Source organism: Cavia porcellus, unplaced genomic scaffold, assembly GCF_034190915.1.
Source record: "Cavia porcellus strain 051 isolate PalLab524CR breed Dunkin Hartley unplaced genomic scaffold, mCavPor4.1 scaffold_3, whole genome shotgun sequence".
Classification (NCBI taxonomy): Eukaryota; Metazoa; Chordata; class Mammalia; order Rodentia; family Caviidae; genus Cavia; species Cavia porcellus.
The window spans coordinates 94,996,699-95,024,436 of NW_026947486.1; the positions used below are offsets into that span (position 1 = coordinate 94,996,699).

The window sequence follows — 27,738 nt, forward strand, 5'->3', positions numbered from 1 at the left end:
GGATGAGAATGCCTGTGCTCCGGACCCTGGCAACTGGCCTTCCAACCTCCAGGTTCTGTAACAGGGCATCAGCAATGTTCAGATGCATCCTGACACATTAGGAGAGTCCCAAAGAAGGAACCTGGCTATGGGCATCCAAAAACCAGAGCAAAAGCCCCACACAGTGAGCTGGTGCCCCGGGCCAGTTAAAGTACAAGGCAGCCATGTTTCCAGGCATTTTTCACTCTTTGACTTGTTTTTTTGCAACAGGAAGGGCGGGAGAAGAGTTCCATGGCACTCATCCGCAGAGCAATGCTGCCATCATGCGAAACCACTTACCTCATACCATGCGCCATTATGGCTTCCTTGCTGTGATACTCAACTGTCGCCAAAGATTCTACTTGTAGTGAATTAGTAGGGCCTATGGCTCCAGACGGGGTTTCCTTCTTTCCAAGGTCCCACAAGAGCTGTACACACTGGCGCTGCCTTGGAGTGTGGACTGAGGGACCCGGAGTGGACCCGCAACTGCCTGGAGCCGCCATTACAGGAAGTGGGGGTGGGGGTGCAGACTGATCCAAGTGATAGCTAAACTTTCAGTCCTGCTCCCTCACTCTCCAAGTTTTGCTCCAACACTCCGCACCTCTGCCTTTCTCATGGTGGCCTCACAAAAAAAGGGTGGAAGACAACTTGGATCTGGCTCTGTGTGATATCGGGAAGCCCTGCTTTCTTTGCTGGTTCCTGCTCTTCATGGAGGAGCTGCTCTGCACTTGGGGCTTCATGAAACCTGTTCCGCACGATGGCAGTGTTGCTCTGCAAGCGCCAAATACCCAGTGTCCCTCCTCTCTCCCTCCGCCCTTCGCGGTTGCAAAAAACGCTGAAAAAGACAAAGACAAACCTAAAAGAACCTTATCCATTGCTTCTCTAGAGAACATGGAACCACTGTTAGTATAGTGCTTTGGCTTTCAAGTTGATGTCAGTATAGATTTGATACTCAAGGTCCTATGACGTCTTCCCAGCTCCACAAATATGAAAAGAAAATTAACATTTTAATAATTTTGTAATAGTGAAGTCTAAGGTACTCACTGTCATCAGACAGCTTGTCTTTTTCTTTCTTTCTTCATTCCTTTTTGGTTTTTTCCTAATGAAACTCAGCACCAGCCATTCTTAATCTGGAACCAGTTTCAAAGGTCCAGTCTTCCTCTTATTGTTCTTCTTCAGCCAGCATTCTACCTCCAAGAGACATAGAATGATCAAGCCAGATTGCTCTAGATCATCAAATTGTCTTCTTGGTATTGATGACCAAGGCACAGGGAACAATGCCTAGGAAGGAAAATGAAATACTTAAAACTCTGGGCTTCCTGAGGAACAACTCCAGGCTGCAGTGTGTTCCTTGCTTGCTCCTGACTGAATGTTCAGGTTTCCTGAAAGCCCCACTGCACTTTCTGAGCTGAGCCCCAGTCCCTGTGTGTTCCCCACAGGCTGACTTTAGGGGGGCCTCACACCCTGAAGGCTGAGCAGTGCTTACCTGGAGGGACTCATATATTCAATGCGTATATATTCAAGCTGGACAGATGATTTTGGCCCATGTATTTATCCTTGAAGAATGGAATAAAAGCATTTTGTCCCAGTAAGTGTCCTGTCCCGTGTTCCCAGGGCTGTGTTCTGCATTTTGTTTGTTGTGTTCTATTAGGGATAGCTCTTATATGTCTCCTTGATAACTCAACATAGACCATCAGAGGGATTCAGGAAATAGCCATGTGTTCGTGAAGAGTCAGGCCTCATCATAAACCTGTGTAGTACACAGTGATAACTCTTCTTTTATTTTAAAAGGAAAAAAAGAAAAAGGATAATACAAAATTTAAAAACATAGTATTAGAGATTCACAATGGTTATTTTTCTTTTTAAGACAAGGTCTCTGGCTGGGGATTTAGACCAGCGCCACAAGTACCTGCCTTGGAAGTGCATGGTCATGAGTTCAATCCCTGGTACTGGTAAGAAAAAAAAAAAGGCAAGGGTTCCTATGGGGTTTCGACTTACTTTGAACTCTTACTTTGAACTCACTTTGTAAAAGCCTAAGAATCTCTAAATTCAAGGATCCTCTTTGTCTCAGCCTCCTGACTGTAGCTGTCACAGGAAGCTGAGTTAGTGAGAAATAACAGGCGTTCTGACAGGGCTGAGCCCTCAAAGGAGCCAGAGTACAGGTTCACATACCTTGCAGCCTAGGAAGAAACAAACACCCCCTGCTATGGCCAGATCTCAAGAGAGAAGCAAAACAAATACATGCACATATCAAGCATTGGTAACTCAGATAGTTCTCCATCACCCTGAGGAAGTCAGGAGTCAGCCTCTCAACCTTACACGAAGCCTCAGGCTGCAAAGCATGCCAGCTTATTCTGTGCCTCTATTCTCCATTTGTTCCTGATTTAATCAATTGTACCTGAGCCATTAATATTACTGGGTGAACCCAGTTGTCTCTCACCTTGCAAATTCCCATTTTTTCCCCACCTTTGACCCATTTAATCTCATGATTTTACTCTATAAAAGTCCCGGCAAAAATCAGAGTCCTTGGCAACCTGCTCGGGATCCCTTCTGTCTCTCTCCCACAGAAGCTTTCTTTCTGTCCATAAATATAGTCTACTCTGAACCTTCATTGTTCATAAAGTGCATTCTGTTTTAGGGAAGAAAACTTATCCTGGACATGGTAGGTCAGGAGTTTCGTTCCCCATTATCACAATGGTCTTCATTAGTGGGTTGTGATCAAAATGCTAGGTTCTCCTTTATCATTTTTATCCAGAGAAACCTATTCATCTCCATAGATACACACTTACATTCATATGGTCTATAACTATTATGTAAATATATATATTCTTTAAAAATTGGTATTCTTAGTCACATAGTTTTATCCTAGTTCCATGAAGCCTGTCTGTAATGAACATGTCTTGTAATCTCAGTGATCTTGGAGGCTGAGTCTGTGTTATTCCAAATTCTGATACCCATTAGACTCAGTGTAAAACAGAAAGGAATGTCCTCTACATCACTGTAAAGACTGTTGTTTCAATCCTTCAAATCTGCAGAATGAAAAGCTTGTCTCCTAAAGTTTGATTTTGAGGCACTAACTCTCTGGGTACCGACTTGCGTTGACCCTGTCTGAGTAGGAGGAGAGATCTTAAAAGTCTGCCTTTAAAAGTGCAAAAGAAAGAAAGCAAACATTAGGATCCTTAAACATTGGAATCTCTCAAACTCACACATTCACATGACAACACGTGTGTCCCCGAAAGAAATCCTACTTCATCAGGTTGTATTCTCTTTTCGATGAGTTAGTTACATTCTTGTTACCAGCATTTTCTTCAGGAAGTATGTGTTTTGTTCATTGAAAATTGTGATTTAGTTTTCTTTTTTTGGTTTGATTTGGACATTTCTTGATTTAGGGACCATGGTAATGGGCTCATCCCAGGAATGGTTCTCAGAGTAATCCTTTCAATTTTGTAAAACTGTTGGGGAGTACTAGTGATAGGTTTTCATTAAAGGGGTTACAGAACTGTGCACTGCATCCACCAAGACCTAGAATTTCCTTGTTATGTTTTTACATTGCATCTTCCATTTCATTTCCCGTCAATGGATTTTTTTTAGTCTACTTATTTTTTCTTGGTAGTTTTTCTCTCTCTGTGTGTGTGTGTGTGTGTGTGTGTGTGTGTGTGTGTGTGTATTTCTTTTGAATTCTCTAATCTGTTACAGTATACATTTGCAAGGTAATTACTCTTATTCCTGAAGATTTCTATGGAATTTGTTGTCTTTAATTTTTTACTTTAATTTTAAGTGCTGTGGTTTGGATGTATTTTTTCTTTTCATCAGGGTCATACGATTGGATAAGGGTTATTCTATGTAATTCTTTCTTTCAAAGGACAATTTATTCATCTTATTGGTTTTTTTCTAAAACTTTTAAGAGTCAGTGTCTTTCATTGCAAACAGGCAATTTAAAACACCAAAGCACCATTTCTAAAAAGCAAGAAACTAAAAAAAAATTGTCAAAAATTTTCTGTTGAAGCCTTCCAAAGTTAAAGTTTTTGAAGAGATGCACAGCTGTGTAAAGGTAGTCTCTGTAATATTTTACAGGTTCACTCTTCGACCTTTGATGCTTCTGTGCAGACATGGAATCTTGTATTCCTTATTTCACCATCCACACTAACATCAGCTTTCATGAATGCTTTTTGCCTTTCAAGAAACAGCTGTGCATCCTTACAGTATACACATTGGAATGGTCATGTCTGGGGGAGTGAGGGATTGTCGCAGGTGGTGCTACATGTCTCCAAGAAGGATATTAAATACTTTTGTTTTTCAAAAATTTTCCTTGAGTTTCTTAAAATTGCTGACCAATACCACTTCTTTAGTCATGTTAAAGATTCAACAATAGATTAAGGTGTATGAGATACTTTTTGTTTGGACTCACCACAATATGGGGAGTATTGGTGGGTTTTTGAAATCTCTCCTAAAGAAAAGCTTTCCGGAATTGTTTGCTTGAATAAGAGCAACCACTTTTCGGGCTTTCTAAGTCCTCAAATAATTCTAGACACATTTCTGCCTAACAGTATCAGAGTCTCACTATGTATTCCAGTTCTTGTAACTCATCACTAGGAACTCTTTCACTTGTGCTTTATACCTGCTACAAGGATGCAAGTGCCAGAGCAGAGTGACACCTAGTGAAAGCTCCCAAAGGACAAAAACACAACAAGTAATTCTGCACAGAAATTCCTGTGTTTTACTTGGAGTGAAGTCCTCTAATAAAGCGCACAGTGGAAAGCATCCTCGGCCTTGCACATGTCCTCCTGCATCAGAATCCCCGTGCTCTGCTCCCTGGCAACTGGCCTTTCACTGTGCAGGCTCCCTAACAGAGCATCAGCAATGTTTAGATGCATGCCGACACATCAGGAGAGTCCCAAAGAAGGAATGTGGCTAAGGGCCTCCTAAACCAAAGCAAAATCCCCACAGTGAGCTAATTATACCAGGCCCCGTAAAGTACAAGGCAGCCATGTTTCCTGGACTTTTTGAAACTTTGACTTGTTTTTTTTAAATCAAGAAGGGTGCGTGAAGAGTTCAGTAAGATGGAACCTGGAGCAGTGCTGCCATCCTGGGGAATGACTTTCCTCATACCCAGCCCCAATATGGCTTCCTTGCTGTTTAATCAAATGTTGGGGAATATTCTACTTGTAGTGAATTAGTAGGACCTTTGGCTCCAGGCATGGCCTATTGATTTCAAGGTTCCACAAGAGCTGTACACACTGGCGCTGCCTTGGAGTGGGGACTGAGGGACCCAGAGTGGACCCGCAGCTGCCTGGAGGCGCCATTACAGGAAGTGGGGGTGGGGGTGGAGAATCATGAAGGGACAGCTGAAGTTTCAGTCCTGGTCCCTCACTCTCCAAGTTTTGCTCCAACACTCAGCATCTCTGCCTTTCTTCTGCTTGCCTCACAAAGAAAGGGTAGAAGACAACTTAGATCTGGCTCTGTGTGATATCAGGAAGCCCTGCTTTCTTTGCTGGTTCCTGCTCTTCATGGAGGAGCTGCTCTGCACTTGGGACTTCATGAAACTTCTTCCGCATGATGGCAGTGTTGCTCCGCAAGTGCTAAAGACCCAGTCTCCCCTGCTCTCTCCTCCGCCCTTCGCAGTTGGAAAAAATGGTGAAAAAGACAAAGAGAAACCTGTAAGAATCTTTGTCAGTGCTTCACTAGAGAAAATATGGAACCAGTGTCAGTGTAGTGCTTAGGGTTTCAACTTGATGTCAGTATAGATTTGATAGGCAAGGTCCTGTGATCTCTGCCCAGTTCCACAAATATGAAAAGAAAGTTAACATTTTAATAATTTTGTAATAATGAAGTCTGTTACAGTCATCAGACAGCTTGTCTTTCTGCTTTCTTTTTTCTTTCCCAATGGAAAGTTTTTGAGGAGTTTGCATAGCTGTGTAAAAATAGTCTCTGATACATTTTACAGGTTCACTCTTGGCCTTTTGATGCTTCTGTGCAGACATGGAGTCTTGTATTCCTTATTTCACCCTCTTCACTATCATCAGCTTGGCCAAATGCTTTTCGCCTTTCAAGAAATGGCTGTGTATCTTTATACTCATTGAAACGGTCATGTGTGCGGGAGTGAGAGGGTGTCACAGGAGGTGCCACATGTCTCCAACAAGAATATTAAATGCCTGTTGTTTTTCAAGTATTTTCCTTGTGTTTCTTAAAATTGCTGACCAATACCACTTTTTTAGTCCTCTTTTAGGTTCAAAAATATATAAAGGGGTATCAGATGCTTTTTCTTTAGACTCACCATTATATGGGGTGTATTTGTGGCTTTTTGAAGTCTCTCCTTAAGAAAAACTCTCTAGAATTCTTTGTTTGAATAGGAGTATCCACTTTTGGGGCTTTCCAATTCCCAAGTTGAGTCTAGACACATTTCTTTATAATTGACAATCTCAGTAAATATTCCAGTTCCTATAATATTTACTGTCACTAGAAACTCTCTTTGTCACTTGTGCTTTATAGCTGCTAGAAGGATAGAGTCCTCAGAGCAGAATGACACCAAGTGGAGGGCTACAAACCGGTGTGCCCAAAAGACAGAAACAACAAATAATTCCCACATAAATTAGCGTATTTCACTTAGAGTTAAACAATCTTATCAAGGCCCACAGTGGAAAGCATCCTCAGCCTTACACATGGCCTACTACAGCACAATTCCTGTGCTCTGCTGGCTGACATCTGACCTCCCACTCTCTAGGCTCTGTAATTGCCTCAGCAATGTTCAGATGCATCCTGACACATCTGGAAAGCCCCAAAGAAGGAATGTGGCTAAAGGACTCCAAAAACCAGAGCAAAAGCCCCTCAGAGTGAGCTGGTGGCACTATGGTAGGTAAAGTACGAGGCAGCCTTGTTTGCTGGACATTTTGACTCTTTGACTTGTTTTTTTCTGTCAAGAAGGGCGGGAGAAGAGTTCAGTAAGACTCTGCCACAGAGCAATGCTGCCATCGTGCCGAAGGACTTTCCTCATACCCAGGGACACTATGGCTTCCTTGCTACCATATCCAAGTGTTGGTTAAGACTGTACTTTGAGGGAATTAGTAGGAGCTTTGGATCCAGACGGGGCCTCCTTCCTTCCAAGGTCCCACAAGAGCATACACACTGGTGCTGCCTTAGAGTGGGACTGAGGGACCTGGAGTGGACCCAGAATGGACCCGCAGCTGCCTCGAGCCGCCATTACAGGAAGTGGGGGTGGGGGTGGAGACTGATCCAAGGGATAGCTAAACTTTCAGTCCTGGTTGCTCACTCTCCAAGTTTTGCTCACACTGCGCATCTGTGCCTTTCTTCTGGTGACCGCACAAAAAAATGTAGAAGACAGCTTGAATCTGGCCCTTTGTGATATCCGGAACCCTGCTTTCTTTGCTGGCTCCTGCTCTTCATGGAGGAGCTGCTCTGAACTTCGGGCTTCATGAAACTTCTTCCGCACGATGGCAGTGTTGCTCCGCAAGTGCCAAACACCCAGTGTCCCCTCCTCTTTCCCTCCGCCCTTCGCGGTTGGAAAAAACACAGAAAAATACAAAGACAAACTTGTAAGAACCCTACTCTGTGCTTCACTAGAGGAAAATATGGAACCACTGTTACTATAGTGCTTTGCCTTTTGAGTTGATGGCAGTACAGATTTGATACTCAAGGTCTTGTGATTTCTCTACAGCTCTACAAATATGAAAAGAAAATTAACATTTTAACAATTTTGTAATCGTGAAGTCTAACCTATTCAGAGTCTTCAGACAGCTTGTCTTCTTTCATTCTTCATTTCTTTTTCCTTTCTTTCCTAATGGAACTGAGCACCTGCCTTTCTTTTCTGGAACCAGTTTCAAAGGTCCAGTCTTCCTGTTATTGTTGTTCTTCACTCAAAAATCTACCTCCAGAGATTTCACTTGATCATGAAATTCTCTTCTTGGCATTGATGATCAAGCCACAAGGATCCATGCCAAGGAAGAAAAATAAATTACTTAATACTCTGGGCTTCCTGAGGAACAACTCTAGGCTCCAGTGTGACTCCTTGCTTCCTACTGATTCAAGTTCCAGGTTCCTGAAAGTCCCACTGCACTTTTTGACCTGAGCCCCAGTCCCTGTGTGGTCCTCACAGGCTGATCTTAGGGGGGGCCTCACACCCTGAATGCTGAGCAGTGCTTACCTGGAGGGACTCATACAGTGAAAGTGTAAATATTCATTTTGGAGAGATGATTTTGGCCTCCATATTTTTCCTTGACGAATGGAGTAGAAAGCATTTTATCCCAGTAAGTGGCCTGTTCTGTGTTCCCAGGGTTGTAGTCTGTGTATGGGTTATTGTTTTCTGGTAGGGACAGCTCTTAAGTATCTCCCTGGTAACTTAACATGGTCTGTTCAGAAGGATTCCAGAAATAGCCATGTCCTTGTGAAGAATCAGGCCCCATCAGAAACCTCTGTAGTACACAGTGATAACCTTTCTTGTATTTTAAAGGGAAAAAAGGAATAAAAAGAATGATACAAAATTTTAAAACATAATATTAGAGATTCACACTGCTTAATTTTCCTTTTAAGACAGGTCTCTTACGCAGTTTAGGGTGTCTTTGAAGTCACTCTGCAAAAGCCTAAAACTCTCGAAATCCAAGGATCCTCCTGCCTCAGCCTCCTGACTATAGCTGTCACAGAAAACTGTTAGTGACAGATAACAGCCAATCTGACAGGGCTGAGCCCTCAAATGAGCCAGAGCACAAGTTCACATATCTTGCAGCATTGGAAGAAACAAATTCCTCCTGCTATGGGCCAGATCTCAAGACAGAAGGCAAAGCAAATACACTCACATACCAAGGATTGATAACCCTGATAGTTCTCCATCACCCTGAGGAAGTCAGGAGTCAGCCTCCTACCCCTACAGAAAGGGTCAGGCTGGAAAGCATGCCAGAGTATTCTGTGCCTCCGTTCCCCATTTGTTCCTGACTTAATCAATTTTACCTGAGCAATTAATGTTACTGGCTGTTCACATTTCACTCCCACCTTGCAAATTCCCATTTTTCCCCACTTTTGACCAATTTAATCTCATGATTTTATTCTATAAAATTCCCTGGAAAAATCAGAGTCCTGGGCAACCTGCTCGGGACCCTTCTGTCTCTCTCAGACAGAAGCTTTCTTTCTCTCCATAAATATATTCCGTCCTTAACAGTCATTATTCCTCAAATTCATTCTACTGTTTTATAGAACATGAATTCGTACTGGACATGGTAGGTAAAGTGTTTCATTCCCCTATATCACAACGGTTTTCATTAGCGGGTTTTGATCAAATACTCAGTTCTCTTTTATAGTATTTACACATAAAATCCTATTCATCTCCATAGATGCACACTTACACACATACGTTCCATACATATTAAGTAAATATATATATATATATATATATATATATTCTTTAAAAATTGGTATTCTTAGTCTCATTTTATCCTAGTTGCATGAAGCTTATCACATGTCTGTAATCTCAGGGTTCTTGGAGGCTGTAAAGTGTAAAATAAAAGGGATATGCTGTACATCAGTACAAAGATCTATGTATGTCCAACAAGGATATTAAATATTTGTTTTTTTCAAAAGTTTTCCTTGTGTTTCTTAAAATTGCTGACCAATAGCACATCTTTAGTTATCTTTAAACTTCAAAAATACATCAAGGTGTACGTGATGCTTTTTCTTTAGTTTCACCATAATAAGTGGAGTATTTGTTGCTTTTTGAAATCTCTCCTTGAAGAAAAACTCTCCAGAATTTTTTGCTTGACTAGGAGGAACCACTTTTGAGGTTTTCTGATTCCTGAAATAAGTCTTAGACACATTTCTGTATAACTGACAATCTCATCTAGTATTCAAGTTCCTGTAACATGTCACTAGGAACTCTGTCACTTGTGCTATATACCTGTTACAAGGATGCAGGCGCCAAAGCAGAGTGACACCAAGCAGAAGCTTCCAAAAGACAAAAACACAACAAATAATTCCGCACATATATTCCTGTGTTTCACTTGGAGTGAAATCCTCTAACACAGCCCACAGTTGAAAGCATCCTTCTCCTTGCACATGTCCTCCTGCATCAGAATCCCTGTCCTCTGCTGGATGCCAACTGACCTTCAACTCTCAAGGTACTATAAGAGCATCAGCAGTGTTCACATGCATCCACACATCAGGAGAGTCCCAAGGAATTAATGTGCCTAAGGACCTACAAAAACCAAAGCAAAAGCACCACAAGGTGAGCTGGTGGCACCAGGCCAGGTAAAGTACAAGGCAGCCTTGTGTTCTGGACGCTTTGATCTTTGACTTGTTTTTTTTCCATCAGGAAGGGCGGGAGAAGAGTTCAGTAAGACTGAACATGGAGCACTTCTGCCATTGTGCAGAATCACTTTCCTCATACCCAGCACCTTTATGGTTTCTTGCTGTTATACACAAGTGTTGAGGAAGACTCTACCTGTACTGAATTAGTAGGGATATTGGCTCCAAAATGGGCCTCCTTCCTTCCAAGGTCCCAGAAGAGCAATACACACTTGTGCTGCCTTGGAGTGGGGACTGAGGGACCCAGAGTGGAACTGCAGCTGCCTGGAGCCGCCATTACAGGAAGTCATGGTGAGGGTGGGGAGTGATGCAAGTGACAGCTAAACTATCAGTCCTGGTCTCTCACTCTCCAAGTTTTGTTCACGCTGCGCATCTGTGCCTTTCTTCTGGTGGCCTCACAAAAAAAGGGTAGAAGGAACATGGATCTGGCTCTATGTGATATCAGGAAGCCATGCTTTCTTTGTTGGTTCCTGCTCTTCATGGAGGAGCTGCTCTGGACCTGGAACTTTATGAAACTTCTTCCGCATGATGGCAGTGTTGCACCGCAAATGGTAAATACCCAGTCGCCCCTGCTCTCTCCCTCCGCCCTTCGCCATTGGAAAAAACGTTGAAAAATACAAAGACAAACCTATAGAAACCCTATTCAGTACTTCACTAGAGAAAATATGGAACCACTGTTAGTGTAGTGTTTGCCTTTCAACTTGATGGCAGTACAGGGTTGATACTCAAAGTCCTGTGATCTCTCGCCAGCTACACAAATATGAAAAGAAAGTTAACTTATCCATTTTGTAATAGTGAAGTCTAAGCTTGTCACAGTCCTCAGACAGCTTGGGTTTTTTCTTTCTTCATATCTTGTTATTTCCAAATGGAAAGTTTTTGAGGAGATGCACAGCTGTGCAATAGTAGTCTCTGATACATTTTACAGGTTCACTCTTGGCCTTTTGATGCTTCTGTGCAGACATGGAGTCTTGTATTCTTTATTTCACCCTCTTCACTAACATCAGCTTGGCTGAATATTTTTCGCATTTCAAGAAAGGGCTGTGCATCTTTACAGTATACTCATTATAATGGTCATGTGTGCGGGAGTGAGAGATGGTCACAGGTGGTGCTACATGTCTCCAACAAGGATATTAAATACCTGTTCCTTTTCAAATCTTTTCCTTGTGTTTCTTAAAATTGCTGGCCAATACCACTTCTTTAGTCATCTTAAAGCTTCAACAGGAGATGAATGTGTAAGAGATGCTTTGTTTTTAGACTCACCATAATATGGGGAGTATTTGTGGCTTTTTGAAATCTCTCCTTAAGAAAAACTCTCTAGAATTCTTTGCTTGAATAGGAGGAACCAACTTTGGGGCTTTCTAATTCCTAAAATAAGTCTAGACACATTTCTATATAACTGACAATCTCACTGAATATTCCAGTTCCTGTAATATGTCATGTGGAACTCGCTTTTTCACTTGTGCTTTATAACTGCTACAAGCATACAGGCCCTAGAGCAGAATGACACCAAGAGGCGCTCCCAAAGAACAAAAACACAACAAATAATTCCCCACAAAAATTACTGCGTTTCACCTGCAGTGAAATCCTCTAACACTGGCCACAGTGGAAACCATCCTTAGCCATGCACATGTCCTCCTGCCCCAGAGTCCCTGTGCTCTGCTATCAACTGACATTCAACTGTCCAGGCTCTCTCTATAAGGGCATCAGGCCTGTTTACATGCATCCTGACACATGAGGAGATTGCAAGGAAGGAACATGGCTAAGGGCTTCCAAAAACCAAACCAAAAGACCCCCCCACACAGTGAGCTGGTGGCACCAGGCCAGGTAAAGTACAAGACAGCCATGTTTCCTGGACTTTTGCAATCTTTGACTTGTTTTTTTCCATCAGGAAGGGCGGGCGAAAAGTTCACTAAAACTGAACAGGGAACAATTATGCCATCGTGCATAATGACTTTCCTCATACCCAGCGCCATTATGGCGTCTTTGCTGTTATGTGTGGGGAAGATTGTACTTGTACTGAATTAGTAGGGCCTTTGGCTCCAGACTGGGCCTCCTTTCTTCCAAGGTCCCACAAGAGTAGTATAAACTTGCGCTGCCGTGGAGTGGGGACTCAGCGAACCCAAGTGGACCTTCAGGTGCTTGGAGCCGCCATTACAGGAAGTAGTAGTCTGGGTGGAGACTTATGCAAGTGACAGCTAAACTTTCAGTCCCGGTCCCTAACTCTCCAAGTTTTGTTCATGCTGTGCATCTGTGCCTTTCTTCTGGTGGCCTCACAAAAAAAGGGTAGAAGACAACTTGGATCTGGCTCTGTGTGATATCAGGAAGCCCTGCTTTCTTTGCTGGTTCCTGCTCTCCCTGGAGGAGCTGCTCTGCACTTGGGGCTTCATGAAACTAGTTCCGCATGATGGCAGTGTTGCTCCGCTAGCGCTTAATACCCAGTCTCCCCGTCTCTCCCTCCGCCCTTCGCGGTTGGAAAAAACACTGAAAAAGACAAAGGAACCCTACTCAGTGCTTCACTAGAGAAAATATGGAACCACTGTTAGTGTAGTGCTTTGGCTTTCAACTTGATGTTGGTATAGATTTGATACTCAAGGTCCTGTGACCTCTCCCCAGCTCCATGAATTTGAAAAGAAAAATTAACATTTTAACAAGTTTGTAATAGTGAAGTCTATCTAAGCTGGTCACAGTCCTCAGACAGCTTATGTTTTTTCTTTCTTCATATCTTTTTTCTTTCCCAATGGAAAGTTTTTGAGGAGATGCATAGCTGTGTAAAAATCGTCTCTGATACATTTTACAGGTTCAGTCTTGGCTGTTTGATACTTCTGTGCAGACATGGAGTCTTATATACTTTTATTTCACCCTCCTCATTAACATCAGCTTGGCTGAATGTTTTTTGCCTTTTAAGAAAGGGCTGCGCATCTCTACAGTATACTCATTAGAATGGTCATTTGTGTGAGAGTGAAAGGGTGTCACAGATGGTGCTACATGTCTCCAACAAGGGTATTAAATACCTGTTCCTTTTCAAATCTTTTCCTTGTGTTTCTTAAAATTCTGGCCAATACCACTTCTTTAGTCATCTTAAAGCTTCAACAGTAGTTGAAGGTGTAGGAGATGCTGTGTGTTTAGTCTCACCATAATATGGGGAGTATTTGTGGCTTTTGAAATCTCTCCTTAAGAAAAACTCTCTAGAATTCTTTGCTTGAACAGGAGGACCCACTTTTGGGGCTTTCTAATTCCTAAAATAAGTCTAGTCACATATATAATTGACAATATCATTGAATATTCCAATTCCTGTAACATGTCATTTGGAACTCTGTCACTTGTGGTTTATCCTGCTACAAGCATACAGGCCCCAGAGCAGAATGACACCAAGAGAAGGCTCCCAAAGGACAAAAACACAACAAATAATTCTGGACATAAATTCCTGTGTTTCACTTGGCGTGAAATCCTCTACCACTGCCCACAGTAGAAACCATCCTCAGCCATGCCCATGTCCTCCTGCATCAGAATCCCTGTGCTCTGCTGGTTGCCAACTGACCTTCAATTCTCCAGGCTCTCTCTATAAGGGTATCAGCAATTTTCAGATGCATCCTGACACATTAGGAGAGTCCCAAGGAAAAATGTGGATTTAGGCCTCAAAAAATCAAGAGCAAAAGGCTTACAGGGGGAGCTTATGGAAGTACTTTGTGTAAAACAGAAGGCCTCCATGGTTCCTAGCTTCTCTGTTAGTTTCCAAAGGTTTTTTTTTTTCCAAGAGGGAGGGCAGAAGAAGACCCAGCCATGGAGCACTGCTGCCACCCTGCAGAATTACTTTCCTCATACCCAGCGCCATTATGGCGTCCTTGCAGTTATACTCAAGTGTTGGGGAAGATTCTACTTGTAGTGAATTAGAAGGAGCTTTGGCTCCAGATGGAGTCTCCTACCTTCCAAGGTCCCACAAGAGCACTACACACTGGCGCTGCCTTGGAAAGGGGACTGAGGGACCAAGAGAGGCCAGGCAGCTGCCTGGAGCCGCCATTACAGGAAGTCCTGTGGGGGAAGGAGGAGACTGACCCAAGTGACAGCTCTATTTTAAGTCCTGCTCCCTCACCCTCCAAGTTTTGCTCCAACACTCCGCATCTCTGCCTTCCTTCTGCTGGCCTCACAAAAAATGGTTAAAAGACAACGTGGATCTGGCTCTGTGTGAGATCAGGAAGCCCTGCTTTCTTTGCTGGTTCCTGCTCTTCATGGAGGAGCTGCTCTGCACTTGGGGCTTCATGAAACTTCTTCCGCACGATGGCAGTGTTGCTCTGCAAGTGCCAAATACCCAGTGTCCCCTCCTCTCTCCCTCCGCCCTTCGCGGTTGCAAAAAACGCTAAAAAAGCCAAAGACAAACCTATAGGAACCCTACTCAGTGCTTCACCAGAGAAAATATGGAACCACTGTTAGTGTAGTGCTTTGGCTTTCAAGTTGATGACAGTATAGATTTGGTACTCAAGGTCCTGTGACCTCTCCCCAGCTCCACAAATATGTAAAGAAAATTAACATTTTAACAATTTTGTAATAGTGATGTCTAAGCTACTCACAGTCATCAGGCAACTTTTTTTTTTTTTTTTTTTTTTCTTTCCAAATGGAACTCAGCAGCAGCTTTTCTTTTCTGGAACCACTTTCAAGTGTCCACTCTTCCTGTTACTGTTCTTCACCCATCATTCTATCTCCAGAGATTGTTCTTGATCATCACATTCTCTTCTTGGCATTGATGACCAAGCCACAGGTATCTATGCCTAGAAAGGAAAATAACTTACTTAAAACTCTGGGCTTCCTGAGGAACAACTCCAGGCTGCAGTGTGCTTCCTTGCTTGCTCCTGACTCAGAGTCCAGGTTTCCTGAAAGTCCCACTGCACTTTCTGAGCTGAGCCCCAGTCCCTGTGTGTTCCCCACAGGCTGACCTTACGGGGGCCTCACACCCTGAAGGCTAAGCAGTGTTTACCTGGAGGGACTGACACATTGAAAGTGTATATATTCATGTGGGAGACGAGATTTCGGCCCATGTATTTTTCCTTGAAGAATGGAGTAGAAGCATTTTCTCCCAGTCAGTGGCCTGTCCCATGTTCCTATGGCTGTAGTCTATGTATGGGTTATTTTTTTTGTGTGTTAGGGACAGCTTTTACATGTCTCCTTGTAAATGCAACATGGACCATCAGGAGGATTCAGGAAATAGCCATGTCCTCCTGAAGAGTCAGGTGCCATCATAAAACTCTGTAGTATACAGTGATGATCTTTTTTTAATTTTGTGTGGAAAAAAAGAGTTAAAAGGATATAAATTTTTAAAGCATAATAATAGAGATCAACAATGTTTAATTTTGTCTTAAGACCATGTCTCTTATGCAATTTGGGTTAGCCTTGAACTCACTTTGTTTCCCAAAATCTCAAAGTGGGAGGATCCTCCTGCCTCAGCTTCCTAACTGCTGGTATTAGAGGCATCTGAGTTAGAAATATTACAGGCAGTCAGACGGGGCCAGAGCAGCAGTTTAGAAACCTTATAGCCTTGGAAGATACAGTCACTTCCTGCTGTGGACCAGATCTCAAGACAGAAGGCAAAGCAAATACACAGGCATACTTACGATTGGTAATCCAGATAGTTCTCTATCACCCTGAGGAATTCAGGAGTCAGCATTGCACTCCTGACATAAATGTCAGGCTGCTACACATGCTGGGAGGCCTAGTTAGGTTCATACATATGTTCATAAGTTCATACATATGTGGAAACAGTTTAATCTCAAAATTTTGCCATGTAAAATTGGAATGAAAGACACTTTCCAACTATTTATAGAATTCCCTTTTTCCATTCAGTACTCCTCAGTTATTACTCCATAAATTTTGGGACCCTTTTTGTACACTGAATGTATATTTATGGTGGAGCCCCACCCAGTGAGCCCCAGGTAGCCAGGAGCCACTGTGTGTTGAGGGCACAACCGGATGGCTTCCACAGTGATCTCTGCCTAGCTGTGCAGCCTCGCCGTGCAGAAAGAATATTTATACTTTGCACATCTTAACAGACTGATTTCTTCATTTATATACAAAGTCCATTATGGTCTCTTGAAACAATTGTTGCCTTAACATGTAGCTTATCTCCTATGAGTGCAACTCTTCCAACTTTAATTGGTTATTGTTTGCATAGAACTTCATTTACTTGTAACCTATTCATGAACATGATCTAAACAGGATCTATAACAGGATCTATATTTTCTCTTTTAGAGAAAATATAGTTCGATCATGTTTACTTTAACTCAGTTCTGCCAATCTCTGCTTATAAATAGGATAGTTTGTCAAGTTTAAATAAATTATTGGTAAATAGGTTCTTATTTCTGCCATTTTACCTATTATTTAATATGTGGGTTACAATTTTTCTTAACTACTCTCTTCTGATTGATTTATCTTTTGTATGATATTTTGTTTATAACCTTATTTTTTCAGAATATTTAGATTTTTTTCTCTGTATGAGTATCCTGGTCAATACTTTATTCTAATTTCATGGTAATTTTCATTAAGTAATTAGTTTTTATGGTACATAAAGCCTCTCAGCTTCAGTTCATTTTTGTGTTATTTTTGCAAACTTTAACATAAATATTTTATGCCTATTAACATAGACTAATAATTCACTGGATGAACTTCCTTTTAAAATCTCATGGGGAAAAAAGATACCACAAGATACACTACTTCTGTCTTTTATATTTATGTGTGTAGCTACTTTTTCCTTTATATGACTCTAATTTTCATCTAGTCTTCTCATTTGAGCTTTTTCTTTTTCTCTTTTTTTTTTTATTTTGGAAAGAACAAAACCAAATGAGAAAGAAAACACAATGGGATCATTCAAAACAAAAGGATGGACATAGCACATGAATAAAACCACAATACTAGCTGATCTACAATGGTTACTATTATGTCTCTTGTTATCTTCAATAGAGTTGTCTACATCATCATGCATAGTAAAATTGAACCTGGCAGTACAGAACAATATCAATAAAAACAAAACATTGGAGTCATAGGACTTCAAAAGCAGATAATAGCCAAATGGGGCTTTTTATCTTATTTCATCTTGAAAAACTCTTTGTGTCTATACTATGAAACATCTTTGATGGGCAACCTCAATAAATCGTTAATCTAGGGCTGCCATGATTTGTCTTTGATTTTTGAAAATTAGTACTGCAGAATGTGGAATTATTGAAGTTTTATTTTTCTTTTAGAACTTTAATGATTTGTTTACTGGCAGACTGTAGATTGAACCTGGACCTTCTGTAGTTCTTTTTGTTTTTGTATTTTTGTGCTACTGTCTCCCTGAGTCTGCAAATTGCCTGCTCTAGGCCCCAAACTGTGATGCTCCTGCCTCAGCCCCACAGAGTGCTGAGACTACATTTGAAAAAGATCCATTTCTCGTCTGCCTATCATCTATCTTGTATTTTGCACTTCATTTACATTTTGGGTTTCTAATAAAAGAGAAACTATATAGCATTTAAACTTATGCATCTGATTTATGTCACCTAATATGGTCTAAAGATGCAACTATTTTCTTACTGAGCAGTCGTTTGTCCTTCCTTATAGCACAGTAGTACTTTATTCTGTATAAATACCACATTTTCTTTATGTGTCCATCTGTTGATAGACATACAGATCTCTTGTGAAAGTCAGCTATTGGAATTGTATTATAAGCACCTATATGCGTGTATCATTGTATTACAATGTCTTTAGCTCTTATGGGAAAATGTCTATAAGACAAATAGCTGAGTCAAAGAAATTTCTATATTTACTTTATTTTTCAGCAATATCCATACTGAAATCCATAATATTCTATTGGTAAACAGTAACACTATTGATTTTTATGTATTCGTGTTGTATTCTCTCACACTACTGAATTTGTTTATATAATCTAGAAGTTTTAGGGGGAACTTTTTGAACAATCTATTAAAAGGATGCTGTCGGGGCCAAATAAAGATAGTGTGATGTCTTTTTTTCCTATACATAACCTTTTTGTTTCTTTGATTTCCAGAAAGCTCTAGCTAATGTTTCTAAAGAATATCATTGTCTTCTTTTAGTTTTTCCCATTAATCTGAAATTTCTTTGGTCATATATGACTTTTAATATAATGACATATGATCCTTCTAAGCTTATATTCTTTAGAGTATTTATTTATTTATTTGTCTTTTTGAGACAGGGTCTCATTATGCAGTTCAGGCTGATCTTGAACTCACAACAATCCTCCTGCCTCAGTCTCCTGAGTGGTGGGATTACAGGTGTGCGCCACCATGCTAGCAAGTTACTAATTTTTAATCATGAATGAATGTTAGAATTGGTCAAAGAGTTTCTCCATCTATTAAGATGATCATGTGACTTTTGACCTTGAATTACATTGATTGATTTACATACACTGGCAACCCCTGCACCGATGAAATGAATCCTACTTGATCATGGTATATGCTCTTTTTCAGGATTTGTTGTTTTCTGTTTGCCAGTATCTCATGGAGGATTTATGCATCTATGTTCACTGAAGAGATGGGCACACAGTTCTGTTTCAAGGTTGTGTCATTGTGGTTTGGAATCATGGTAATGCTACGTTCTGGGAATGAATTCAGGAGTATGCCTTACCTTTTAATTTTATGAAAGTGAGGAGTACTGGTGATATATTTTCCTTAAAGTGGTTATAAAATATAGCAGTATATCCCTTGGGACCTAGCCTTTTCCAAATTGGTACTTTTTTACATTATTACTTGCACTGCGTTGCCTTTTATTGGATTGATCAGAATTTTTTATCTTCTTGGTATAGTTTTGGTCATATATATATGACTAAACTATATGAATCTATTCATTTTTACTGAATTCTCTAATCTATTAGAGAACGGTTTCTCAAAGTACTTAGTCTTGAAAATTTCTGTGGTATCCATTGTCATTTTCCCTTTTTCTTCTCAAATTGTACCTGCAATGATTCGGGTGTATTTTTTCCGTTCTTGAGGGTGCTAAGATTGGCTAAGGGTTTCTATATGATGTTCATTCTTTCAAAGAACCATTTCTTCCACTCATTGGTTTTTCCCCTAATTTTAGTCTCAATGCCATTCATATAAATCAATTTAAGATGCCAGAGCCTCATCTTTCAAAATCAAGACACCAAAGAGGTTTTCTCTTTCTTCTTGAAGCCTTCTCAGGCTAAACTTTTTGAGAAGACACAGAGCTGTGTAAAATTGGCTTTTGACATGTTTTGCAACTTTAGTCTTGGGGTTGATGCTTCTGTGCAGACATGGGGTCCTGTCATTGTTAATTTCACCACCCTCACTGACATCACCTTTGATGTTTGTTTTGGGCATTTCAAGAAATAATGGTGCCTTCCTATGTTTATAGCAGCACAATTTTTAATCGCCAGATCTTGGAAACAACCCAAGTGTCCATCAACTGAGGAATGGATAAAAAAGTTGTGGTATTTCTATACAATGGAGTATTATTCAGCTATAAAGAAGGATCACATTGAGATATTTATCAATAAATGGGCACAGCTTGAGACCATACTCATAAGTGAAATAAATCAATCTCACATGTGTGAATACCGAATAGTTTCCCTAATGTAAGTAATGATTCAAATATATAAAAGTATGTGGTAATCATGATTCCCCATTATGTGCCTTGAAGCCTTATAAAGTTTTCACTCATTAATTAGAAAGGCTTTATTCTGGGCTTCTTGATATGGAAATATTTGAAGCTATAGTATATGAAGTTTTATCCAAATATTTCAAAGAAAAAGACAGACACTATGGTAACTACTATTAAGTCGGGTTATATGGTGGTGAAGTACTAGGTTGCTGAAACAGTCATGCTTTGACCTGTATTGTTATATTGTTATGTCCTGTTTTATCTCAATCTCCCCCTTATTCTTTAAAAAAATTATTCAGTTCTTTCTTATGTTTGTCTTAATTAAGGGGAAAAATTTAAAAAATTAGGATATATAATAGTAACTCTTTTTGATTTCCTATTAACTTGTTTTGAAGTCCTGTAGTACTCCCACGATCTTGTTTTGACTGATTAGACTCTGTTCCATTCTGTATGATAGTATCAAGTTTGAGGGTATAGGCAACTACTTTGAAGGCAATAAGATTCACTAAGATGCCCATACTGGTTTGACTATTGTCTCCTTTGGAAGTCCTGTAATGTTAATGCCTAAGTTTTATTGGTCTTGTTCTCTACTGTTTTGTCCAACTTTATAATATCTAATGAGATAGACAATTCTTAAGGAAACAAGAGACAACGTTGATAACCATTGTTGATAACCTTGTACTCTGTTCTACACCATGTGCTATGTCTATCCTTGGTTTTGACTGACAGCTTTGTTTTGCCACATTTGACTGTATTCTCTCCCCCCCACCAAAAAGTAATAAGAACTAAGGAGTAATAAAATCCAAAATGTGTAAATTTTGTTGTAAAAAAGAGAGGGGAAAAAAAAAAGAGCTCTAACGGATATAACAGCAAGTGTGTTTAGGGGTGTTAAATAGCTGACTATATCAATGTTTTTGGATCATTGAACGCAGCTGTTTGCAGTCTCCCTGTTTGAATGTCCACTTTGTATTCTTTGATACTGTGATTTGAGCAACTATCCTTAAGATGATAATATGTAATCTATTAACAGGTGATTTCTTACTGTTATTTTTTTTTTTTGTAGTTCTGTATTACGCGTACCCTTATACCGCTTTGTTTTGTTTTGTGTTTTTCTCTTTTTCCTCTTAAATAAAAAAAAAAAGAAAAGAAATAATGGTGCCTCCTTACAATGTACTTAGCCTACAGGTCACATATGAAGAAGTGAAAAGGTATCACAGGTTATGCTATATATCTCCAGCAAGGATTTTAAATACTCGCTTTTTAAAAAAAAAAGTTCCCTGTATTTTTTGGAATAAATGACAAATACAACTTATTTAGTCATCTTTAAGCTTCAAAAATAGATGGAGGTGTATCTTATGTTGTCTTTTAATTACAATATGTGGAGTATTTCTGGCTGACTGGAATAATTAGTTCAGAAAAACTCTCCAGAATTCTTGCTGTAAATAGAAGGAACCACTTCTATGGGTAGATTCCTGAAAGGAACCTATAGACACTAGTGTGTGCTTGAGAATTTCACCAAGCATGCCAGTTCCTGTAATGTATCAGTAGGATCTCTCTTGTCATTTGTGTTTTGTACATGCTAAAAGGATACAGGCCTCAGAGCAGAGTAACCCCAAATGGAGGGCCACAAACCTTTGTTCCCAAAGGAAACAACGAATAACTCCCCACAGAAATTACTGTATTTCACTAGGAGTGTCCTCTAACACTGCCCACAGTGGAAAGCATCCTCAGCCTTGCACATGTCCTCCTGTATCAGAATCCCTGTGCTCTGCTGGCTGACAATTGACCTTCTACTCTCCAGGCTCTGTAACGGGGCATCAGCAATGTTCAGATGCATCCTGACACATCAGGAGAGTCCCAGAGAAGGAACATGGCTAAGGGCCTCCAAAAACCAAAGCAAAAGCTCCACACAGCGAGCTGGTGGCACCAGGCCAGGTAAAGTACTAGGCAGCCATGTTTCCTGGACTTTTTGACTCTTTGACTTGTTTTTTTCCAACAGGAAGGGCGGGAGAAGAGTTCCATAAGACTCAGTCGCAGAGCACTACTGCCATCCTGCGGAATGGCTTTCCTCATACCATGCGCCATTATGGCTTCCTTACTGTGATACTCAAGTGTCGCCGAAGATTCTACTTGTAGTGAATTAGTAGGGGCTTTAGCTCCAAACCGGGTCTCCTTCCTTACAAGGTCCCACAAGAGCAGTGCACACTGGTGCTGCCTTGGAGTGGCGATTGAGGGCCGGAGAGTGGACCTGAAGCTGCACTGGTGCCGCCATTACAGGAAGTCGCCATGGTGGAGTTGGGGGGGGGGGGCGACCTGGGTTCCTCCGGGAAAGACTTGACCAGAGACCACTCAGACTGCTCTGGGCAGCACTGACTCCTTTGCCTGTCACTTAGAGCAACTGTTAGTGGACCTTTATGGTTGTCCTGGTGGTACGGGCTTCGGGTTTCTACTTTCAGCATTCTAAGACCGCAGAAACAGGACAGTTCCAAGTGGCATCTCCATTTCAATCCTAGTCCCTTACTCTCCAAATTTTCCTCCAATACTCTGTATTTATGCCTTTCTTCTGGTGGCCTCACAGAAAAAGGATAGGAAGACAGCTTGGATCTGATTCTAAGCCCTGCTTTCTTTATTGATTAGGGTTTTTCCTGGAGGAGCGGCTTGAGATTTGGGGCTTTATGAATTTTTTTTTCCACTGGATGGCAGTATTGCTCCAAATATCCAAAAAAGCCCGCTCATCTGTGCTTTCTCTCCACCCTTCATGTTTGAAAAAAAATGTCCAAAAGACAAAGACACTAAAATTGTTGCTGCTATCCCTATTGTTTAATTACAGAATATGGGTTCCACTATTAGAATACTGCTTTTGCTTTCAATTTGATGTCAGTATAGATTTAATACTCAAGGCCCTGTGGCCTGACCCCAGCTTCACAAATATCAAAGTAAAATTAACATTGTAAGAATTTTGTAAAAGTGAGATCTAAGGTACTCACTATTATTAGTTGGATTGTCTTTGCAAAATCAATTTTAGACGTCCAAAATCATTCCATTAATGTTCTTCACTCAACATTTTATCTCCTGTGCTTTCTCTTGATCATCAAATTGGCTTCCTGGTATTGATGACAGAACCTCAGGGATCCATGTCTAGGAAGGAAAACAAAATACTTAACAACTGTGGGCTTCCTGAAGACTGAATCTAGGCTCCAAGGTGGTGGTTCCATGCTAACTCAAGTTCCAGGTTCCCTGAAAGTTCTACTGCATTGTGGACCTCAACACCAGTCCCAGTGTGTTCCCAGAGAGTGACTTTAGGTTGACCTGTCAAGCTGAAGGCTGAGCAGTTTACCTGGAATGATGCATATATTGAGGATGTATATAGTCATATTGGAGAGGTCATTTTGGTCCCACATATTGTATTTATCCTTGAAGAATGGAGCGCAAGCATTTTCCCTCAGTAAAAGGCCTATACTGTATTCCCTTTGTATGTGGGTTATTGTTTTCACTTAGGGACAACTCTTAAATTTTCTCAGACATGGAACTTCAAAAGGATTCACCAAATAGCCATGTGCTTGTCAAGAGTCATTTGAACCATCATAAAACATTATATTACACAGTGATAATCTTTTGTATGTCTTCTCCCATTATTTCAATATATAGAGACAAAGTTGTAAGCAGACACTGAAAGAACAAAAGACATTGTCATTTAGATTATCTTCAGCTACTCACATGTTTTATAATGGACATTTTTCACTTCCAATCTCTGGGAAAATGTTGACATTGTCAGAAATTATTTTTATTATGCTCAAGTTTGTGTCCCAAACCTGTGTAGGACACAGTCTAAAGCAGAAGAATTGCAAGTTCATGAACAGCCTGGTCAACTCAGCAACCTAGAGAGGCTCAGACTCACAACAACACAGATGCTGAGGATACAGTACAGTGGACAGGGCATGGGCTCAATATCCAACACTGCAGGGGAAAAAAAAAAACAAGCTCTTACCATAAATTCTTGTTCATTTTTGTTTGTTTTGCTGTTGTTTGGTTGAGACAGGTTCTCTCTATATATTCCATGCTGGTCTTCACTTCTGTAGCCCAAAATGGCCTTGAACTTCAGGTGATCTTCCTGAAACTCTTAAGAGCCACACTGAAACAAAGCAAAATTCAAGAAAAATTACCCTAAATTGGCATATTTTGCATTCAGGCACCCTGATGTGTCCCCCATGAACTTAAAGATACATGTGTTCACACTCCTCAGTTAAAAAAAAAAAAGAATGGTCATTGGGATGATACGGATTTCACTGGCTCTTTAGAGATTTTAGTATAATATTGCCATAAAACCATATTTAGCATTCCAATTCATAAAAACAACAGGGTGTTTGTTTTACAATTTTTTTTTTTTTTGCATTGAGGATTGAACTCATGACCTTGCACTTGCCAGGCAGGCGCTTAGGCCACTGAGGTAAATCCCCAGCTAGAGTGTTTATTTTAATATGATCAAATCATCTTGAACTCCTTCAGCAATAATTTATCATTTGTAATATGCTAGTCTTCTTTCTCTTTAGCAGAAACTTATCCAGAGCCTATTATTTATTTTGATGCTATTATAAATGAAACTGATTTCCTTGAATTTTCAGGTTGCTCACAGCTAGTGTATACGTATGCAAATGTGACTGATTTGTGTTTGTTTTTTGATACAGTTTCTTTCCATAGCTCAGGCTTGTCTTAGATTCAAGACCCTCTTGCCCCCCACTTCATACTTAAAGATTCAAGGCATGCACCCCCACACCCACCACTACACCTGATTTTGCTGAGTGGCTTTTCTGCCCAGCACTGTTTGATGCATTAGATTATTAGGTCTCATAGGGCCTTTAAAATTTTTAAGGATTTTCTTTGTACAATATCATGGAATTGGCAGTAATCATTTTTCTTCTTCCAATTCAGATGCCTTCTCTATATTTTTCCTGCCTGGTTACCTTGGCTAGAACTTCTGATACAAATTCCACTGCAAGAGAATGAAGTGAACCTTTTTTTCCTGCTCACGATATCAAGGCAAAGCTTTTAATCTTTCACCCTTGAGTATATTACCAGCTGTATGATGGGAAAACACCCTTCTAATCATAGTTCATTGTTTTTGGCTGCTTTTCTCGAGGGATAAAATTATTTTATTCTGCCACTTTCCTTGAAATTATTTCACTCCCTACTTTGCTTTTCCAGAAGCAAACTTGGTTCTTTATTATGTACCTACTATGACAGCCACCTATGAGACATGATGCTGAGCCACAGGTAATGTCAAGGACTTTGTAATTGTAGGTTGATCTCCCATCCTTTTAACTGTTCTCGGTCCTCCACAGTTTATATAGAAGAAGATACAACTCTTCTGTGGCCTCTTCAGTACCCCCACCCCAATAGGGAGCACCTGAGACCTTCAGCAAATACACCTGGTGTTACTGTATGACACCTGGAAGAGGTCTGGTTTTGCTGTTCTCTAGAATTCCCTGCACCATAGCCCACTTACATCACTTAAAGGCATGCTGTGTTTGTTTTGTGGTACTAAGGACTGTAGTACTGGGGACTGGGGATACATGACAGGCAAAAACTTGCCAATCAGCTATATCCTCAGCCTGGCTTGCAAACTCTTAACTTTTAAAAAATTATTATTTTTAAGACCAAGTCTTGCTATGTAGTCCAAACTAGTCTTGAGTTCATGATCCTCCTGAATCATTACTGGGATTACAGAAACATACTGTCACACCCAGGTTTTGCCTGCAAACTGTTACACTAAAGAGCAGGAACAGGTGACAGGCGTTCTCTACAGCCCCCTCCCCTTTGTCTCACAGTGGCTCCTCCCTGTTCCTTCTACAAGGGGAGAGACTAAGGCTCCTCCCTACCACCTCCAAATACAGTAAACCTGACAGCTGCCGGTCCACATCAGTCCTCTCACAAGACAGGTTCTCCAGTGAGGTGCCTTCGGGGTCCAGATTTCTTGTGAGGCCTCAAAAGGAGACCAGGAGGCTGAGCCTAGTGTCCAAGCCTCTTCCAACTGGTTACCAGCAGGACCTTCTTGAGCTAGGAACGCTCACGGGAAGAAAGCCATCATGGCGCTCTTTGTATTGAAACTTGCGGCAAGAAGCGGTAGCGCTCTGGCTATGGACAGAAGCATTGCCCTCCAGCACTCTTCTATCGCCCCTCCAGTCTTAAAAACTCCATCCAGAGGCAAATGCCAGGAAACTTGGTTGCTTTGAGTTTTTAGCAGCCTGGTGCCTTAATTTCACTCTCTGGTGAGTTGGCTTACGTTTTCTACCTGAAAACCAACTAAACCCTATATCCACTTTTGATTTTCTTACTCCACAGCTGTTCAGGAATCTACTTTTGTCTGAAGTTAAATTGCCATCCCAAGTAATCTGTGTGCCTCGGCTCATTATTAACTCAGTGCTTCCACTTGACAGCCAAGGTTCTAGGCCCAAATGGGAAAAGGAATTGATTGATCTTTGGAGATCATGAGCTACCACTGGAGAACTCCAAGTGGCCTTTGAGCTGCCTTTCTGGACATTAGAGTCCACCTCCATTTTGTCACTTTTTGTGTTGAATGGTTGGCAACTCCTTGTCGAGTCACAAGAGGAGACCCAGAGAGCTTGTGTCACTCTTCCATAATCTGCCATCCTTTCTCCTTTCATCCATCCTGGTTCCTTTCTCCTTTCGAACAGTTTCTTGAGGCAATTTTTTTTGCTACTGTTTTACAACTTCTTTGGAATTTACTTCATATGTTTATGTTCTATTTAGACTTTTAGATATCAGACTTGCAAAGCTTTCTCATCAAGCATGGTGTTTGCAAAATATTTACAAAATAGTAAGTACTGACCAAGAAAAAAGCAGTATCATACCACCTATTAAGACAAGTGATAACCTTTTGTATTACTTCCCCCCATATATTTCAATATTCGGCTCACACACAAAAAAACCCAATATTAAAATTGGATTAATGTGTACATTGTGATTTGGATAAAATAGGTGTTTAAGATTTTGAAGGGAATGCATTCATATATTTTAACATAAAAACATTCATTACTATGGCTCCTGAAAGTCTGGAGATACTGTCATCATGATTAAAATGTACCTATTTAGAGCAGGAGGTGGGTAGTACAAGACTGTCATCCCTATGTTCAGGAATCTTCAAGAAGATTGGGAGTTTGAGTTCAGCATGGATTACATAGGGAGCGCAAAGTCACTCTACAGAGATAGACCCTGTCTCTAAAAGCAAAGCAAAACAAAACAAAAAGTGTAGCTGTTAAATATGTGCATCTAAAAATGTGAAATTTTTCATTAGACATAATTGAATGCACACTGAAGGCATTTAACAAAACCTTCATTATCTTTTATAATTTCCATATTCATACCTTTATACACAAATTTCTTGATTTCTGCCTAGTGCCTTATTCAAGAGACTTACAAAAGTAGTTCATATTAATGACAAATGTTCAAATTCTGAGACTTTATAAGGTCAAGTAAGTGTTTTCTGCATCTCGAGTTTTAAAATGTATTGATTATACATTCGTGGTCCCTTCCACTGGAAAGACTTAACTCTCCATTCTTTTGTACACACAGTGTTCAAATCTGTTTTCTGCATTTATTACAGGTTGAACATTTTGTAAGCTTAACTACGCTTAAAGATTATTCCTATATATTCTTTGGGATAGTCTTTTAAGATTCCCCTCTTTTTTTCACATTTCTCAAAATTATATCAGTATATATCTCACCACAGTAGCCATTCATAAAAAGCAACTGGTCACAGTAAATACTACAAACAGGAAAGAA

At 40.5% G+C, this 27,738-nt stretch overlaps 2 long non-coding RNA genes across 3 annotated transcripts in view; one reads left to right on the forward strand and one right to left on the reverse strand.

The window, feature by feature from the left end:
- The window catches only part of LOC106025919 (uncharacterized), an 86,786-nt gene that overhangs the window by 16,201 nt on the left and 42,847 nt on the right, over positions 1–27,738 (reverse strand). Inside the window, exons 4-7 of the long non-coding RNA XR_001199509.3 lie at positions 23,927–24,070; positions 22,926–23,076; positions 14,889–15,086; positions 1,063–1,299 (exon numbers count right to left, since the gene is read on the reverse strand). This is a non-coding gene — a long non-coding RNA (uncharacterized LOC106025919). The remainder of the gene's footprint in view (positions 1–1,062; positions 1,300–14,888; positions 15,087–22,925; positions 23,077–23,926; positions 24,071–27,738) is intronic.
- The window catches only part of LOC111754786 (uncharacterized), a 40,916-nt gene continuing 33,468 nt past the window's right edge, over positions 20,291–27,738 (forward strand). Inside the window, exon 1 of one of the 2 annotated variants that reach the window (XR_002789457.2) lies at positions 20,291–21,873. This is a non-coding gene — a long non-coding RNA (uncharacterized LOC111754786). Of the gene's footprint in view, positions 21,874–24,728; positions 26,205–27,738 lie in introns of those variants that run through there. The other variant, XR_010046656.1, reaches the window with a different exon arrangement.